The sequence below is a fragment of the Schistocerca americana genome, chromosome 3 (genome assembly GCF_021461395.2).
Source record: "Schistocerca americana isolate TAMUIC-IGC-003095 chromosome 3, iqSchAmer2.1, whole genome shotgun sequence".
NCBI lineage: Eukaryota > Metazoa > Arthropoda > Insecta > Orthoptera > Acrididae > Schistocerca > Schistocerca americana.
The window spans coordinates 964943788-964951216 of NC_060121.1; the positions used below are offsets into that span (position 1 = coordinate 964943788).

Consider the following 7429-nt stretch of genomic DNA (forward strand, 5'->3'; position numbering starts at 1 on the left):
TGCAGAAGAATGCTGAAGATTAGATGGGTAGATCACATAACTAATGAGGAGGTATTGAATAGGATTGGGGAGAAGAGAAGTTTGTGACATAACTTGACTAGAAGAAGGGATCGGTTGGTAGGACATTCTGAGGCAGCAAGGGATCACCAATTTAGTATTGGAGGGCAGTGTGGAAGGTAAAAATCGTAGAGGGAGACCAAGAGATGAATACACTAAGCAGATTCAAAAGGATGTAGGTTGCAGTTGGTACGGGGTAGATGAAGAAGGTTGCACAGGATAGAGTAGCATGGAGAGCTGCATGAAACCAGTCTCAGGACTGAAGACCACAACAACAACAATGAATGCTGTATCTCTACTTACAGTGCTAATAAAACAAACTAAAAATAGTATTTCCAAGGAATAAATGACTTAGCCTCATGTAGCGGTTTAAGTACTGCCACTACTCCGTTCGGGCAACGGCCTTGACGCAGTGGATACACCGGTTCCCGTCAGATCACCGAAGTTAAGCGCTGTCGGGCGTGACCAGCACTTGGATGGGTCACCATCCAGGTCGCCATGCGCTGTTGCCATTTTTCGGGGTGCACTCATCCTCGTGGTGCCTATTGAGGAGCTACTCGACCGAATAGTAGCGGCTCCGGTCAAAGAAAACCATCATAACGGCCGGGAGAGCGGTGTGCGTACCACACGCCCCTGCTATCCGCATCCTCATCTGAGGATGACACGGCGGTCGGATGGTCCCGGTGGCCCACATGTTGCCTGAAGACGGAGTGCACTACTCCGTTCACCAAAGCCATGAACGACGTGTAAACGCACCAAAGTGCGCTGTCTTCGAGAGGTGTGAAAGACAGGGATGCTCGTTAGTGTGTGTGTTATACCGCGGTGATTTTAGAATCTTGATTAAGTTCATCTTAAAGGATGTTTGAGAGACCAGATGTCAATTTAGTGAAGTATCAGTGTTTGTAAGCACATTATTTCCGTGCTCATCGAATAGCATTACATGTTTCTTTTAAATTTTTATTTATTTATTGATCTTATTGTATCACGTACGAGTAACTTCATTATGTCATCCATCACGGATGCAGCTAGCGAGATCTACATGTTAATTCTGAGTCCACTCAACAAGCGATCAAAGAAGAAAACAATTCTTTAGAGAAACACATAACTATTATTGTGTGTAAAACGGAGCTGTCACATCCAGAACAGCTGTTTTGAAAACACCTGATTTTACTGGTTTTAGCCGTTCTTCACTGCATCGTGTGACAGGTGAGTGCAAGGCCACACATTCTTTGAAGTCTCCCAGGAACGAAAATTGACGTAAGAAGCTTTGAGAATGTTTTGACGAGCTCTATAAAAACGCTATACGGAGTAAAGAACATGATTTTTTTTTCATAACGACTTGCCAACAATTGACGAAGTGCTGATACCGAGATCGTAGATCCTGATTTGGGCAGTTTTTCAGAGAACGACATTTTATTACTCATTGAAAGAAATGAGTTTTAAATATGTACGTCGTGGACGCGATAGCATGCTAACAGACAGATATGACACCATTTTAATGAGGTGGGGACCCATTAAATAGCTGAGAGATGAATGAAGGCCTGTCTACTGTTTGGACGAGACATGGATGAACGCAGGACATACCCGAAGTCACGTCTTGGTAGTTAACGCCATAATAGCCTCAGATCAATTCGGATCATTCACGGGAAACAAGGGCCCACCGGTTAAAGGAAAAAAACCTGATTATCAAACACGTTCGGAGCAAAACACTTTTCGTCAAAGGCTGGTTGTGGACTTTCTAATCCAAGGAAAGCGGAGAGTGTTATAAGAAGATAAGTACCGTTCTAGAAGTGATCTGAAGATATTCTATGAGGTTTCGGGACCGCAGCCGGATCATGCTGACTTCTTGCCACAATGTTTCCGCTGGAAACCGTTCAGCTATCTTCATGTACGTGTCCACCACTGGAAACGGCTACTTCACCGTGTCAGATTTATAGCAAAGATTCGCGTTAAGACGTATCCGCCTTGGAGGTTGTCACAGGAGCGTTATCTATCGAGATCCTAGCGCTCTGCTGATAAAGTTTCATCTGTTGTGCTCAGGCGCATGCGTAAACGTTAAACTACACGTCCGCCCCTTCTCGAAACGCGTGCTCACGTTGCTAAAAACAAACGTCGGATCTACATCTACATCTATATCTACATGGATACTCTGCAAATCACATATAAGTGTCTGGCAGAGGGTTCATCGAACCACCTTCACAATTCTCTATTATTCCAATCTCGTACAGAGCGCGGAAAGAATGAGCAACTATATCTTTGCCATATTTTATCTTGGTGATCGTTCCTCCCTATGTAGGTCGCTGTCAACAAAATATTTTCGCATTCGAAGGAGAAAGTCTGTGACTGAAATTTCGTGAGAAGATTCTATCGCAACGAAAAACACCTTTCTTTTAATGACGTCCAGCCCAAATCCTGTATCATTTCTGTGACACTCTCTATCACAATTCGCGATGATAAAAAACGTGCTGCCTTTCTTTGAACTTTTTCGATGAACTCCGTCAATCCTATCTGGTAAGAATCCCATACCGCGCAGCAGTATTCTAAAAGAGGACGGACAAGCGTAGTGTAGGCAGTCTCCTTAGTAGGTCTGTTATATTTTCTAAGTGTCCTGCCAATAAAACGCAGCCTTTCGTTATCCTTCCCCACAACATTTTCTATGTGTTCTTTATAATTTAAGTTGTTCGTAATTGTAATAAACTAGGTATTTAGTTGAATTTACGGCTTTTAGATTAGACTGCTTTATCGTGTTACCGAAGTTTAACGAGTTCCTTTAAGCACTCATGTGGATGACCTCACACTTTTCGTTATTTAGGGTCAACTGCCGCTTTTCGCACCATTCAGATATTTTTTCTAAATCGTTTTGCGGTTTGTTTTGATCTTCTGATGACTTTATTAGTCGATAAACGACAGCGTCATCTGCAAACAACCGAAGACGGCTGCTCAGATTGTCTCCCTAATCGTTTATATAGATAAGGAACAGCAAAGGGCCTATAACACTACCTTGAGGAACGCCAGAAGTCACTTCTGTTTTACTCGATGACTTTCCGTCAGTTACTACGAACTGTGACCTCTCTGGTAGGAAATCACAAATACAGTCACATAACTGAGACGATATTCCATAAGCACTCAATTTCACTACGAGCCGCTTGTGTGGTACAGTGTCAAAAGTCTTGGGAATCGATCTGAAATCCCTTGTCAATAGCACTCACCACTTCATGTGAATAAAGAGCTAGTTGTGTTTCAAGGCAACGATGTTTTTCTAAACCCATGTTGACTGGGTGTCAATAGACCGTTTCCTTTGATGTAATCCAAAATGTTCGAACACAGTATATGTTCTAAAATCCTGCTGCATATCGACGTTAACGAAATGCGCCTGTAATTTAGTGGGTTACTCCTTACTACTTTTCTTGAATATTGGTGTGATCTGTGCAACTTTCCAGTCTTTGGGTACGGATCTTTCGTCGAGCGAACAGTTGTATATGATTGTTAAGTATGGAGCTAATGCATCAGCATACTCCGAAAGGAGCCTAATTGGTAGACAGTCTGGACCAGAAGACTTGCTTTTATTAAGTGATTTAAATTGCTTCACTAATACGAGGATATTTACTTCTACGTTACTCATGTTGGCAACTGTTCTCGATTCGAATTCTGGAATATTTACTTCGTCTTCTTTTGTGAAGCTATTTTGCAAGGCTGTGTTTAGTAACTCTGCCTTTGCAGCACTGTCTTCCATAGTATCTCCACTGCTATGGTGCAGAGAAGGCATTGATTGTTTCTTGCCGCTAACACACTTTACATACGACCAGAATCTCTTTGGATTTTCTGCCAGATTTCGCGACAGTATCGCATTGAACTCCGCACTAAATTTCGAGCTTCTGTAAAAGATCGCCAATCTGGGGAATTTTGCGTCTGTTTAAATTTGACATGTTTGTTTCGTTATTTCTGCAGCAGCATTCTAACATGTTTTGTGTACCAAGGAGGATCAGCTCCATCGTTTGTTAATTTATTTGGTATAAATCTCTCAATTGCTGCTGATACTGTTCCTTTGAATCTGGTCTACACTTATATTATTAATTTGGAATGAGTGGAGATTGTCTCTCAGGAAGGCGTCGAGCGAATTTTTATCTGTTTTTTTTTTTAGTAAGTATATTTTCGCATATTTTTCAAGGATTTGGGGAATACGTAATCAATCTCGCTACGACAACCCTGTGTTCACTATTCCCTGAATAGGTTTTGATGCTCGTTATTAACTCAGGATTATTTGTTGCTAAGAGGTCAAGTGTGTTTTCACAACCGTTTACTGTTGGCTCATGAACCAATTGCTCGAAATAATTTTCAGAGAATGCGCTTAGCACAATTTCGGATGATATTCTATGCGTACCTCCGGAATTAAACATGTATTTTCGCCAACGTATCGAGGGTAAATTAAAGTCGCCACCAACTATGATCGTATGAGTGGGGTACGTGTTTGAAGTGAGCCTGAAAGCAGAGCTATTGTTTTAATTTCAAGTTGGGATAAAAATGACGAAAGAAACAATCTTTTGTGTGATATAATTACGAATTAATAAATTTTCGGGTTTTTCATTTTGTTGTACTGTGAGTACTTGGTTTTTGCCAAATTTCATGTTTGTAGGTTTTGGTGAGTGATTTGCGGGTGTCAAGCGTAGGGGACGATGTGGGAAACCCGCACCGCCGTACTAGGCAAGGTCCTAGCGGAGGTGGTTTGCCATTGCCTTCCTCCGACCGTAATGGGGATGAATGATGATGATGAAGACGACACAACACCCAGTCATCTCGAGGCAGGTAAAATACCTGACCCCGCCGGGAATCGAACACGGGACCCCGTGCTCGAGAAGCGGGAACGCTACAGCAAGACCACGAGCTGCAGACATACCTAACCGTGTGACATAAATTTTAACCTGACACATCGAACCTTTCCTGGGAAAAAAAGGAGTCGTAACAGACGCACGAACAGACAGTCATATAAGAAATAAAATTTTTTTTGTGTGATCGATCTACAAAAGGCATTTGACAACGTGGTTTGGGGCAAGCTGGCGACTATAATGAGGGAAAAGAGAGTGGACTGGAAAACCAGAAGACTTATACAGTCATTTTATCTTGATCAAAAAGTTTCAGTTAAAGTGAGAGGAGAAAGTACAAACTGGATCAGACTAGGGAAAGGAGTAAGACGAGGATGCTGTTTATCACCTACTCTTTTCAACCTCTGCTTGGAAAATATGATTGACCAATGCTCATTAGATGACAAAGGAGTAGAAATTGGAGGAAGAAGAGTAGGGTGTTTGAGATTTGCTGATGACATGGTCCTTCTAGCCACAGGGGAAAAAGAATCACAGGATTTGGTGGACACCATTGCAACTAACGGAAAAAATATGGAATGAAAATTAACACAAACAAAACAAAAGTATTGGCACTAGGAGGAAATAAGGAAATAAAAATTATGCTGAGTGGAGAAACACTAGAACAGGTGCAAAATTTGAAGTATCTTGGAAGCAGGATAGGCACCGTCTGGAAGTGCACCACAGAAATTAAAACAAGGATAGCAATGGCAAAAGAGGCGTTTTATAAGAAGTATTCTTCTATATGGCGCTGAAACATGGACTATGAGGAAAAAAGACAGAGAAAGGCTTTTGAGATCTGGACATGGCGGAAGATGGAAAGAATAAGTTGGATGGACAGAGTAAAAAATGAAGAGGTACTGAGAAGAGTGGGAGAGAAAAGGCAGTTACTAGATGTAATAAAGAGAAGAAAACGAAATTGGATTGGGCATATATTAAGAAAGAATGACGGACTGATAAAAACAGTTTTAGAAGGTTATGTAGAAGGGAAAAGGAAGCGAGGAAGGAAGAGATTCCAGATACTGGATGACCTGATGGACGGTACAACATACAGCAGCCTTAAGAAGGAAGCAGAAAATGGAGAGGCAAAGGACCTGCTAATATAGCAGATAACTGATGAAGATGATAATTAAAAATTTACAATTTTCCGATTTTTCCTTTGGTTGTACTGTGAAACCTTTCTTTGTGCTAATTACATGATTCTAGACCAACGGGTAGTACCATATAGCTTTTGATGAATGAGTTTGCAGGTATTAAAGTATGTGACATAAAACCGTATTTTTTGATTACATTGGCTTAAAAGCCTCCACCACACACCATTAGGTGGCTTGCGCAGTATGATGTAGATGTACACTGCTAGGGTATCGTAGACTTCAGTGTGTAACAGACATTTCAACTTCATACGTTCATCCGTTCCTGAGAAAAGGGGTTTTTAATAATCGGAAAGACAGACGGACAGACGATAACAAAGCGAACGTATAAGGGTTCCGTTTCTACCAATTGAGGCACGGAACCTTAAAAATCACGCCACTTGAAAATTAGCAGATTTCTTTTTTTACAAGGAAAGCAAAGCTTTTTATAATAAAAAATAAGTTCATGAAAGGAAATGGTGTACTCTTATATACCTTCGAGTGTTTTTCCAACGCGAAAATTGGGGAAGTGGACCGTTGGGGCCATTCCAGCAAGGCATGCTCGAAAAGCCGTGAGGGAATTCGAATGCGGTTGCTCCGTGCTTGCGCGCGGACTGCAGTGACACCTGGCGGACTTTCACGGAACTGCGTGCACCGAACAATTCGAGCGAGCGTAAACGCAAGATGCGGACCTCCGCTCTATTGGCAGTTATAAAACTGGGAGCTCATTCCGGCGTATATCGATCTGATTAGGCGCGCGAACGCGAGAGCAAGGCCCGGGGAATGGAGGCAGGCCCTGGCGGCGGCCTTGCTCGCTCCTCTCCGTAGTATTACTCGCCGCGCTCTCACCAAGCGGAGCATTAGGGGCGCCGCGAGGGCCGATGGGCTTGCGTGGTCGCCCGGCGGGGAGCCAAGGGTCAGGGCGTAAAGGGCCGCGCCGGCGCTGGGCCTCGCTCAACGTGAGTGTCGCCGGTACCGCCGCCCTAAGCGGGTCTCGTTTACTACCCGGGGTTACTGACTCGGCGACAGCAACCAGCCGGGAGGAAAGCCACTCGCTCTGGCGTTAACCCAAACCACCGTTATCATCATTATCATCTTCAGAGTCCAGTCCTGTCTACTATTTGAAAACTTCCAATATTCTAGACAAATACTCTACTGGCCATTAAAACTGCTACACGAAGAAGAAATGCAGATCATAAACGGGTATTCATTGGACAAATATATTATACTAGAACTGAAATGTGACTACATTTTCACGCAATTTGGGTGCATAGATCCTAAGAAATCAGTACTCAGAACAACCACCTCTGGCCGTAATAACGACCTTGATACGCCTGGGCATTGAGTCAAACAGAGCTGTGATGTTGTGTACAGGTACAGCTGCCC

General features: G+C 42.9%; 1 pseudogene; it reads left to right on the forward strand.

Moving 5' to 3' along the window:
- The first annotated feature begins 451 nt into the window (after window positions 1–451).
- LOC124608152 lies at window positions 452–569 on the forward strand (annotated as a pseudogene).
- The last annotated feature ends 6860 nt before the right edge of the window (window positions 570–7429 follow it).